Genomic DNA, 12983 nt, shown 5'->3' with positions numbered 1-12983 from the left:
GAGCCTACACACTCAAAAGGCCAGACCTGATTCTGCTGTAGTCTGTATACCTTCTGCTGTTATCTCCAGAGGAAAAGAGATTGATAAGTCAATTTAATGGATGTCATGTTCATGCAGATAAGAAGCTTCCTTACCACCAAATTTTATCCTCGGATTTGGAGCAGCTTTGTTTTGTGCACTGTAGAGAGCTGCCTATTTTGCTAGTGTTGCCAACTAAGTGTAAATAGGTTATTTAACAAAGGTTATGCTTGTGATTGAATTGCAGCTGTTGGCAGTGTTTTTTGGAGGCCATTCTGGTTCTGATTCTACTGAGAAAATTATAAGGGAGCAAAAAACCTCAAATAATGGTGAGAACAATACTGAAAACCCTGATAAAGCTCTCAAGATTTGAGGTCTTTGTTTTAGTCTACAGGGAAAACGATGAAATTGGAAATTATTATTATGTGCCATAAAAAAATTGAAAATTCTTATGCATACGAAGGATACATTCTTTCTAATATACTAAGAGAGACTAAATTGAGCATATTATTAGAGCATAGTATTAGAGATGGAAATGCCTACAAGGATGCTATCAAAGTTCAGTAAGGTAGCTGTCCTGAAATACTGGGAGACATCTTCATATTGTTTAAAATTAATACAATTAAAGTGTCATTTGGGCTATCTGAATCTGAGCTGTCATAGCACACACAACTTGAGGTACCTTCTTTTCTGTATTATTTATATTTGCATGCATGTTTAAATATTTCCTTTTTCATCTTAGTTCAAAAGACATAACTTGTGTTGACTTTATTATTTATAACCTTGATACATATTCATTTTATACTCTGCTCTGCTAAGGCACATTATTCATTAATATAGTCAATTTCTTCATTGTGAAATCTTCTGGACCTTGGAGGTGGTTTATGATTTGTATGAGTTGCCCAAATTTATTTGTCTTTGCATCTGAAAATAAGGAGTTCCACACCTTATTTTAATTTCATGTTTCAGTTCTGCCAGAAATGCTTCTTAATCTATTGAACTGAGATAGAATACTGGAGAGAGCAAGACCTGATTCTTTCTGGTTTTACTATTTCTGCGTCAACGAAATTTGTCTTGAAAAGAAGTGCTCCTTCTTTATTCTAGCTTCAATTAGAATAGAATCAAACCTAGTTTAGGGTTAAGATTGTCCATGCCTGATGCATTGAGTACTTGTAAATAGGCAATTCAGGTTCCCAGTGAAGGCCTGAAAGTTATACACCTTTAGTATATAGTCCAACCCTATAGTCTGCAGCTGTACCTTCTATCACATTGGTCAAATGCAATCAGGCTGCTACAGTTACAGGAGAAAGAAAAATCTATCTGGCTCGTTGAAATAAGATATTGGCATGACATAATAAACATTAATTACACTGCATTCATTAAATTAGTCACTACTAATTAAGCTGACATACAAGGAGTGATTTTCATGTTCAGCTATTGCCTTACTTAGGAAGTATAATAAGTCAACTAAAGCAATCATCTCCTTAATCAGCACAAACTGATGCAGCCTTACTAAATTTTAGTGTGACTTTGCAAATTTACCACAGGGGAGACACTTGCCATTCAAATTCAGGTTTCTTGACTTGCAATCTCCTGCACAGTGACTCTTTCATAAAGATGCCTACAAGAGTGGAATTTGCATAAGGTTTTCCTGCTGCTAGCACAGGAATCTTGGGTGCTCAAATTATACATATTGTTAGCACGGGAAGTGCTGGCTTCACTGCACAGAGATAAGCAGTGCTTGGAAATATGATGGGTTCTTCCCAAGGGCCCTGGCTGTCAGCTGCTTTTCCTAGATTACTATCAGAGTGAGTCAACTTTTACCAGCTGCTCTTCAGAACTGAAGGATAAGAAGGAGGCTCCATAAATCCATTACTCTTTCAGAGAATTATCTCAGGAGCTGCGCACTTTCGGTCCCCCCACGGGTCGTACAACAGCACCATGAAAAGCCAGCAGGACACGTTATTAACAGCCTCCTGAGTATCTGCCAGCACTACATTACCTGGGTTGGTAGGTGCAAGACCCATAGCACCTGTCCAGACCAAGAACTGAGTTTCCTGAACGGGCAGAGAGGCAATGAGGTCTGTGTGGAGTCCTCGCAAAGTGTACCCTCCACAGAAATAAGGAGGCCCCCAAGTTGCTTTGCTGTGAAACCACCTTTTTTGTTCAGGAAATTCTGATTTCCTCTATTGCTATAAGTAATATTCTCCTTCAATAGACACCCTTCTGTCAGCAGCACCCCCATATTTAGGCCTTACAACACTTAGGATAAATAAAAAACAGGAAATCAAGACTTTGTCCCCATACTTGCTATGACCTTGCTGAACAAAACATATTTTCTGTGTATTTCCAGTTGTCTTTATCCCTTGTCCCATTCATGTCTGATTATGTAGACTGAAAGGTTTTCTGTGTTTTCTACACTATTATCATCTCTCTTTGTCCTGACAGGGCTTGGGGTGTAAACATTGGTGTCAGACTCTATACTTTTGGGACGAATTGTAGGCTCCTGAACACAGTCCTGCACAGTGTGAAATCGTATAAAAACAGATGCTGTAATAAAAGAAAAATAATTCTAACAGACATTCTAGTTAACTGAAAATGTCAGTGTTTTTTGGTTCCTCCATTTCCAATGAATCAGCTGACGAATACTGGCAAAAAAAATCATCAGGCTGTAGCTGGTCTAATGTAATTCAGGCATCTTCAAAGAGATGAACAGTGCATACTACTGGAAAGGATCTAATAAGTTAAAAACCCACCTTTATGTGATATGATGGCTGCTGAAATAGTAAGCATTGCCCTGGGTAAAGGAATATTTACCTGCACAGGCATCATTACAAAGAGCTCAGCACATGCCCTTCCTAAACTGATGGACCCTTCAAGCAACTTACACTCTCTGTGCCTTGCTTCATGCTTTAAGACAGTGCTTGTCAAGTACATAAGCAAAAATATTTTACACTACATGTGATGGCAGTTTTTTTCTTAGCACATTTTTGTGTCCTATTTTTCTCTTACTAATGAATCTGACAAATACCTCTTTTTTTTTTCTTTTCAGAAATAACATACGAAAATCTTATTTTCACAGTTGTTCATCTTCCTATGCACCCTGCTGGTGATAAAAGGTTCAACTGCCAGGGAGAGACAATCCAAGTCTCTGGTACCAATGCATTAAATCTTGTTTTAAATAATGGTTTTTCACCTTGGAAAACTTCAAGAAAGGAACTGCTGCAGTTTCTGATTTCACTCAGCTGGGGATGGTAAGAGGCAGTGTCTATTTCCACATAAACAGAGAAAAATGAATCTCATTATTTTTGATGATGTAGCAAAGAAGTAATGACCCTGTGGGATCTTATTACATGGCTGAAAAGTGAATTAACTTTGGCATAACCATATCGAGTGAATTACTCTAATGATCTGTTTCCTAACCTTTATGGGTGATCTCATAACAATGCTCTCATAATCTGGGAGTACGCATGAAAGCATAAATTGATTTTGCTTTTCAAAATCCAAACTTCATTCTTGAAGGAAGTCATGGAGACACTTTGTCATCACACTGCTGAGGGAAGCAGTCGTTGCTGTAGGTGATGATGACACCTTCTGTGACAGTGATAAAATTGGTCCAAAGCACAGGCATTCATATATCCCCATATGGATGTAAAATTGAAGGTGGCCCTCATGTGAAAGAGGAGGAGGAGTTACTGTCTTCCTCTGACTGGTCACCTTATTCGCAGGACAGGCTGAGGGAACTGCAAAGCCCCTCTGCCTGGAAACCTATTGTAAACATGAAAAGAGAATGACCTGAAAGTTAAAAGGTAGAAACTTTCCACTTTTACAGGAAAGGCTGGGTTTTTCAGCAGAGAGATCCTCAGGACTTTCTGTTAATCACATCTTCTGAGAGACTTGAAATTGCGGACACTCAAATTCATTAGTCGTTTACGAGTTAGAAGATTAAGGTCCAAGTCTCTCATTTTTGTTTTCTGACAGATAAATATTTATCAGAGTTTGAAATAACACTATCTAGGATTTCTCACTCATCAGGGATCAGAGCAGGGTATAACATGGAATTAACTTCTTGGGGCTCTGTAAATAAGGTAAATAAGTATCCACATTATATTTAAACATGTCTGCAGTGTGGCTGACTTGCACTTGGTCAGTGAGTTTCTGCACAGAGCTAAAGCTCCTTGGAGACTGGCCCTGTGCTTCATTCTGTTTGCTGCTTCCTTGTCCTGGAGTCTCAACATTACTCACTAAATTTGCGTAACACTAATTAAGGATGTGATCAGAGAAAGTAATCAACAGTAGTTCTGTCGTGCACTGTGATTATTTCAAGTTGAGATGTGAGTAAATATGCAATTTCAACACAGGGATTTTAGTTTTCTAGCAGCAGGATTAATGAGTTTGGTTTGCATTGGTCACCACTGACGTGTGAAGTGATGGAAAGCAGAGGTGGCTGAGGAGCAGAGGTTGCACAGAACCCTTGTACATGGCCACACTCACCCTGCTGCTGAAGCCTCTCCCCTTTCAGATCTTGTTGCTTTAAACAGTTTTTTGTTACAAAATCCTTGATGGAAGCACCTGTGAAAAGACCAGCCGTTGGGTGACAGCCTGTCAGATTTTTTAAAACAATCCAACAATAAAGGGCAAAAATACTATGTCTGACAGGAGTAGCAGCAGTGGTTGTGCCAGGCAGCTAGTACAGCAGGTGGGTTCTGAGGTACTACAGCACCATATGCTGTCTGCCACAAAAACTGTGCAGCAGGAGATGAAACCTAAAACTGAACATAACAGAAATGTAGATGAAGTAGTGCCACTGCATGTCCTTAGTGGTGTCATTTTCAGCTGTAGTCAGCACACATTTCACTTGTTAAGGAATGAAGTAATTTTTATCCTACTTTCACCAAGAAAGAACTGGAGCAGAAAGCAAAGCCAGGAGGAGCCGGTGATGGAGCTGGGTACCAAACCTTCTCCTGCACCCCTGGGGTCCCTCAGCTCTCACACTCACCAAGATGATATTATTTACCAAGAGCTGTTGCTAGCTGTTTGCAAAGATAGACAATAAGAGGGACTCTGAGGCAGTAATGTGCATTATCTGAGCAGTCCAGGTTTGAAATGCTGGTATTTTTCACAGCACTTTGCTTACCTGCCTGGGAACAATAAAACTGGTAGCAGTCATTTGAAATAGCAAGGAACAGCTGATTGTACTGTTGACCACCATAAATCTCAAACCACTTAAAATAGCACACTCAACCTGAGCTACAGCTGATCTCTAGTGATAAAATCTGATTTCCTTTTTGATCAGTTTCCCTGTGCCTGGAGTGCACAACATGGTGTCCTTCCTAAGGAAAGGAGTGAGACACACTGAAGCAAACCTGCTGGAACATAATTTGGCACTTCAAGCACCACAAAGGATGGAAAAAACACTTGGCATAGACTTTTGCCTGTATTGTGTGTTGGTATTCCATAGTAATGATACCTTTGCAAGCGTCATAAACTACAGTAGCAGGTTCATGGCTGTCACACTCCCCCACCAGAGAGAGCATCTGAATTTCCTTCAGAAAAATCAGTCAAGACTAATGTTCCAGAAGTCCTCCACTCCAGTCTCATTAAGTTGACTCAGACTATGAGTGGATGATTGATCTCACTCTTCTTGTCATCTACTACCGGAAAGCTCTATCATTTTAACCCCTTCCTGAAGGCTCCCTTTAGTCTTTTTGACTCAATCTGATTACTTTCCTCCTACTTTCCTCCCTTTGCCTGTTGTTCTCTGTCATACAGATGTTCCTTTCTCTTGTCCCTCCAACTGATGTAGAATAGAAGAGCACTGCAGCAGAGACCTTGCTATCTACCTTACTGGTGTTTAAAACTGACTGAGTCCACTACAAACTTAGAGTGCTACCACATTGTAAATGATAAAAATGAAACCACTACTTGACATCCAAGAGACACAGATTAAACTGCTGAGGGAGACAGGAATGTTTTTTAAGGACAGAGGGCCATTTCTGATTTTGTTTGACCTCCTCTCAACACAGGCTGTAGAATATCATGCAATCACCTCCACACTCAGTTCAACATTGTGCTGGAAAACCAGGACATTTCCTTTAGAAAGTTAGCCAAGTATCAAGATTACCTCTGGGGAAGAAAATACCCCAAAGCTATGTGAGGCTGCATTTTTCAGCAGTCAGGAATATATGGCTACATCTGCAGATGCTAATGATCAAACACACTGCCCTGTGTGCAGCCTTCCTCTTTTCTCCTTGTTGCCTCTGCCATACCAGGATTTGAATGGGGAGGAGAGATATTAATTAACATATGTCCATGTCTAATTCCTTGAGTGAGAAATGAGCGTGATCCAAAGGCATGGGGACAGAGCATGTCAGAGCTGTGTTGGCCTAGCACTTGGGAACTTCTCAGTTTGTTATAGCCTCAATTTCAAACTACCTCTGTGCATTACATACAAATGGGTTAGATGACTGCAAAAAGAATCACTAATTTAAGACAGCAATGCAAACATTTTTCGCATTTAAACGTTTTCCAGTAAAGGTGCATAACCCTTCTATTTGACAGAAGTGAATACTAATGAGAACTCACATTAGAACCCTTCTGGGGTAAAGAGAGGAGGGAAAATATTTCTATTATTTCACTTTTTTTTGTGGCAAATTAATTCATTACTATGCTTCAAAGATGGATTAATTGCTCACAGCACTGGTCTGGACATTCTTTTTTATTCCTTTTTTTTTTTTTTTTCTTGCTGCTGCTGCTGCTGCTGTTGCCCAAGTGGCCGCTGATTAATGCAACAGAATATTCAGCATTGCAAATGAAAAAAATACTGGAGATTATGTACTTTCTGCCTTCCCAAAGGCCAGCTGCTGTCCAGCTCAATTTATCTCTTTCCTCTCTTCACTCCCTCTTCACCCACAGGTTTCTCTGACATGCTTTCACTTCAGTATATGTTTTCTCTTGCTCCAAGGATAATGTGTCCTCCTCCTAAGGAAGCCTGGTGAAATAGCAAAATGGATGAACACTTGACTCACACACAAAGTGAAGATCTACATTAGCAGTGTGCATTACAAATGACAGAAAGCCACACTGACAATGAAGAATCTAAAATACTCCCTATCCCAACCTTGTGCATGCAGCTTGTGTGGCTGTAGCCACAGCCTGCTGACATGGGCATACTCAGGGTGTGAGATCCTCTGGGATCTCAGAGGCTGACCTTTGATTAAGCCAAGTTTCTTTGTAAAAGTAAGTGAGTTTTGTTGAACTTGATTTTGGTGCTCACCTTGCCAGGCTGTGAGCAGGGCCAAGCTTTTTGTCTTTTGTTCACCTTTGTGTAGCTAGGATATGATTTCTAGCAATGTTCCTCTTCTGTGCAGCACATTGTATGTTAGGGTAGTGACATCAGTTGATAACCTTGCTGTCCCTGCAATACAGAAAAAAAAATTATGCCAACGGAGGGAACAGTAAAGAAGGAAGCAGAAAGGTTAGAAAATACAGCAGTGTTCACTCAACAGATCCAGCTCATGCAGCACTGTGAGACAGAACACGTATTTCTACTGCTTTCAACAGCTTAAGTATAGCTGTAGAAATGTCATGTAAATGGTCTCAAAAAATGAATATTATGACTAAGTTTGTTCCATGCCATATATCAAGTTATTGTTATTCACTGATAATACCATCCCTACTCTCATTTACTCCTGCTGAGTCTCTCCCTACCAAATAGTGCTTCTAACACAGTTTTCTTCCTTGGCATCCTGGCCCAATTCTGCACTCAGTTTTTTTCCATGCCTCTAATTTGTCTGTTTGCTGTCAGCTCCCCATTGACAGGGGTATTGGGTCTGACTGAGCTGATTTTCCCAAGGCAGCCTTCATGGTGCTGTGCTTTTGTATCAGTAGATGGAAAGGTGTTGATAACACACCAGTGTTTTAGCTACTGCTGAGCAGTGTTGGCATGGCATCAGCACCGTCTCTCCAGGGTTCCCCCCATCACCAGTAGGATGGTGTGGGCATGGCAGGGGACATAGGCAGGACAGCTGATCCAAACTGACCAAAGGGATATTCCATATCGTATGATGTCTGCTCAGCAATACAAGATTCCTCAGGGAAGTTTAGGCAGCCCAAGTGCCCTTCAGCCACTCACTGACAACACCTGTGCACAAAGGCAGCCTATTCTGTCAAAGAGTAATGACCAAGTAGAAATTAGGCTTTGCAAGCTTGACTAGCAAACAAGTCTTCTAGGCAGGAGCTGAACATTCAGAAAACAGAGCATATTGCAAAGGTGTCAAAGGACTTCAGGAGTCTGGTGAGACTCAGCCTCCTGAATCATTAGACCTTCCTTATATGTACAGAGAGGAATTATCCAAAGAACTCTCAGTGCTTTACACCGAGAAGAACCCAATTTGTGTACTTTGGCAGAGCTCCAAAGAAACAAAAGCACACGGGAAGATGGATGAGGGACACCACAAGGGAGATCACATGGACTTTCCTCCCAGATATTCCACTGCCTTGATGGGGCTTTGAAGGACATTATAACTCTGTGTTCAAAACCTTTCTGCAAACCAGGAGAAAAAAAGTCTTTTTTTCCCAAACAGGAGCAATCTTTTTCCCCCAAAAAAGTTGTCACACCAGACGAGAAAAAGAATATCAAAATGTTATTTTGCTTGTAGTTATGCAGGTCATTTAGCCTTTTAGTATCTATTAATTATTCTTTTTTTTCTAGGCTCATTATAAAATATCCAGCTGATGCTGCTATTCTCAGTCGCCTGAGGAAGATACTTTGATGTTAAATGCTGTACTGTCAGGAACGTTTACAGAGTTGGCCTTGGTTTTTTGGCTTGTGTGTTTTATTTGGGTTTTTGTTTGTTTATTTGGTTTTGTTTTAACTCCCTCGAATTTAATTCCCTGTCATGTAGTACGTTGCTTATTTGACCAGAATTGAATTGGCCAAAACTTTGTGCTAAAGCAAGTGAATCTATTTTTCTGTTCTGTAATGGGTTGTTTTCAGCTATTTTTTTAGTCTTTTCAGATTGACCTGCAAAACAACAATTTTCTGATCCACTTCTTCAATGGTAATTGTTCCTGCCTATCTTAATCACCCAGCACACAGTGTGTGCCTGAGGATTTATTCCAAGTGATTAAGATGATTTCCCAAGGATGTTCCATATGATCCTTATTTGATTTATATCTCTCTTCATTTTCATTATTGTCTCCAAAATTACAAAGGTTCAATACAGGTTTTGTTGTTTCGGGGTCTTTTTTTAAAGGAAATTATGCTGAGAACTTCTCACTGCATTAATGCTTCTGATGCTCAAGGATGTTGGTAATTTGTATGTATTGTAATTACAAAATTCTGGTTTGCTAGGAGTTTTGTCCTTTTGTTCCCCCTATATAAAATGTTGAGAATAGCAGAAGCACAAATGCACTTCTCATGGTATTTCTGATACTCTACTGAACTGAAGATAAAATCTAATAATAACAACCTTTGTCATAAAGCAAATTTCTTCCTCTAGAGAGATGATGAACAAGCTTTTTCTGGTGTGCTATCCAATAACTCAGCTGGTCACAAGGCTTCTGTATGGCCATACACCTGGAACGTGAAAATCATCTGCGTTATTCTGAAGTTACTGTTGGAAAAATGAGATATGAAAATGTCACAGCAGAGATAAGAGGATTGGATAGGTGCAGTTATAATAGCTAGGATAAAATTAAAAGTGTTATTTAATTTTGTGCTTTAGGGTATGAAGTGAACACCCACTTAGTTCAGGAACAACTCTTTCCTCTGAACAACGTATACCCTAGAGCACAAATGGTGACTGATTGGAATAGTTGATGACATGGCTGCAATTTTTCATCTTCCTTTGCTGAAAATGCCTTCATCATTCTCAGACATTAAATGAACCAGTAGTATCTTGTGGTTCAGAAATTCCCTTGTTTTGATAGCCTTGTAATTCCTGTGTGACAACAGAGCTGATTTCAAGTTGGTCCTGACTGGAGAAAAGCCTGGTGACAATTCTCAGCTGCAAGGACACTTCTGTATCAGTTTGCTAAATAGAACGGGACCCAAATTTTATAACTGATCAGTACACAGCCAAATAAGTGATCACCTTGTGTGGGATTTAGATATGTGGGCATTTCAGAAGTAGCTTGATCTCTTTTTCTCACCTCCTTTCATGTGTGCTCTTGGAAATGCAAAAAATTGAGGAATCTTTGAGTTTCTCTGGAGCTGGCAGTTCTACAAAAGTAGGTCAAAATATTTGCTAAATGCAACCCAAAAGACATTCACTAAGATTAATGTGACAAAACAGGGTGTCTTTGTCAGAGCCACTACAGTTTATGACACCTGAAGTTTTGATCCTAAACAGAATGGATGGATAAAGAAGGTCCTTTACTTGCTTGCATGTCGAGTCCCATTTGTCTGCTGACTAATGCAGAATGCATCAAGAGGGACAAAAAGCATCCATAGCATCTGGAAAAGCATCCAAGGTCCAGTACTTTTGCCATTTTCCTGAATGAGTAGTGATATTTGAGTGCCTGGGTTTAGAGATATTCTCCAAAAGTTCTTGGAGAGTGGTATCAAAAATCTGAGAATAGGAATCGGCTCTAAAACAAGCAGCTATGAGAATTATTAGAGGGGACCACAAAAGGTAAGAAATACCTTTACTTTCAATACATTAACTTTAGTGTGTCCTAAGTAATGCAAATCTGAAGGTTCAGACTGTGTTACTGAGTGATAACTCAGTGATACTTGTTCTCTCCACACCACTGTGGCAGCATTGCCTGTAGCTGAAGGAACCTCTGCCTTTTGGGTGCTATAATCCTAATGACCTGGGGAATCCAGCCCACAAACCATTGTTTGGCCACCTGGGGTTTAAATATAAAATATATACCAAGAAGTATGTAGAAAAATTATGACTATCTTATTATCCAGATAGTAACCTGGTTATAGAAAGCTTCTAGTTCTTGGGAATGCCAAGATTGTATCCTCTGGTATCTATTCAAAGCTCCTCAGTCTAGGCAGTCTGGGCTCAGCTGACACAGCTCAGGAGCTCTCTTAGGTCTGTATTAACATTTCAGCACAGTACTTTGTAGGGTAGATGAAACCTCTGTCACAAATGGGAAGACAAACTCCTCTAAGAGTAATTATTTGAGGTTTCACAGCCAAAATGGTAGGTTATCATCCTTCTCAACTACTGTGTTTAGGTGGCATTTGCTCTGCAAAGCAGCACCAAAGTGTTCAAAGCAAATGTTTGAAAAAAAAATTAAAAAATCTTGGTACACACATGAACTTCCATGTTCGTGTTGTCTACATGAGGGAGCCTTTCAGTTTCCTTCCTGTTCACCTTTTGTGTCACAAACCTTTTCTTGTGACTAGTGAAGTGAACTAAGCCTGGAGGAGACAAAAAAGATTATAAAACCAATTTATTTCAGAGCAAAGGAAATAAAATGTAATATGGTCCACAACTAAAGTCTTTTCAACTACCTCTATTTATTTCTTATCTGCCTTCAGTAATAATGAATAAATAAAAATTAGGCAGGAACCATACCCTTTCTCAAAAAACAGAATCAGTCATTCTCTGTGCTGACGCAACTAAGAAACATAAAATTGATGTAAAGGAACAACAGGCACTATTTTTTTCTTCTAGAGAGTTATTTTCTTGCAATGGAAGCTGTACTAGTTTGAAAACAAACCAGTGGGAGGCACTAAGTCAGAATAACAATTTAATGGCAATTAAAGAAAAGGGGAAAAAAAAAAAAAAAAAAAAAAGGTAAAAGAAAACACTGTCAAAGTGACAGAGTCAAGGTACAACCTGACACCCTGTTAGGCAGGGTGGTGGTAGCAGTCTGGTAGAATGGTGGCTGCAGTCCTCTGAAGCAGTGATCCTGTAGTAAAACAGTCTGCTCTTCCTCAGGAAGTCCAATGGTGGCTGTGTAGCTCCTGTCCTCTGGAAATCCAGTGGGAAGCCAGCGTCTCTGGTGTTCAGCCTCAGCTTATATCCACGCTGGGATGCTTGGTTCCTCCCTCTGGGTGGAGCATCTCACAATGGGGTAACAAGTCATGAGGCAGAGTGTTGATTAGGCTCATTAACAGAAGATAATCCGGAGGGAGTTATCTCTGAGTCAGGCGGCAGGACAATGATGGGCAATTAACAGAAAGATAGTCTGGGGGAAGGAGGCAAGGAAACACTGCCCCACCTGATTTCAACAGCTGATAGGGGATGGTAATAGAATACACTGCAACCCAGGACAGAAGCCAATTAGTGTTGTTCTCTGAAGAAACATGAAAACATCAGAGAGAACATTTTTTGTCTGAAAAGAAACAAAAAGAGTGAAAATAATCTGATCTAGAAAGACATTTTCATGTGCCTTCAAAAAATGTAGTGAGACAGAAAAAGAGACTACTGTAGCTTTCCTGACAAACATAATGCAACTTTACTCTGGAAAATGCTGGAGTTCTGATTTCTTCCATTAATCTAATCTACTGAAAATGTTCTGTTTCAGACAGTGTCTCACTTTGCCAAAATTTTCCTGCTGAATTATTTCCTTTAAACAGTGAAGAAAAGATGCTTCAAGCATTGCTGTCTATTGAGATCAGGAGTTCAGGTAGGAAGAAATGTTTATTTTTTTCAAAAGTTCTTGCAGGAAGACTGTTGCTTGTCTTCATTTTGAAGTGGTTTTTTTGCTCTTCTGGGATACAGCTTCCTCTCTCCTCAAAAGATTCCTGTTTGCATTAGAGTAGCCTTGAAGACAAATGTGACCCTGCTCTGGGAGAAGCCTTAGATCTTGCCTTGGGAAATGGAAAGGCACCAAGACTCCATCGAGCTGTGTGCCTGTCCTTGTGCAAACGTCTATCATGGCCTGACACAGTCAGGCACTGCTGCTTCACTGTCAGCCCTGAGGGGACAGAATGAGGCTTAGAACGATGAGGTAAGCAGTGTATCTGTGCAAACAAACATTTGAATTGATATTTGAAC

Source organism: Corvus moneduloides, chromosome 8 (assembly GCF_009650955.1).
Source record: "Corvus moneduloides isolate bCorMon1 chromosome 8, bCorMon1.pri, whole genome shotgun sequence".
Lineage (NCBI taxonomy): Eukaryota > Metazoa > Chordata > Aves > Passeriformes > Corvidae > Corvus > Corvus moneduloides.
This window is presented reverse-complemented; position numbering follows the sequence as displayed.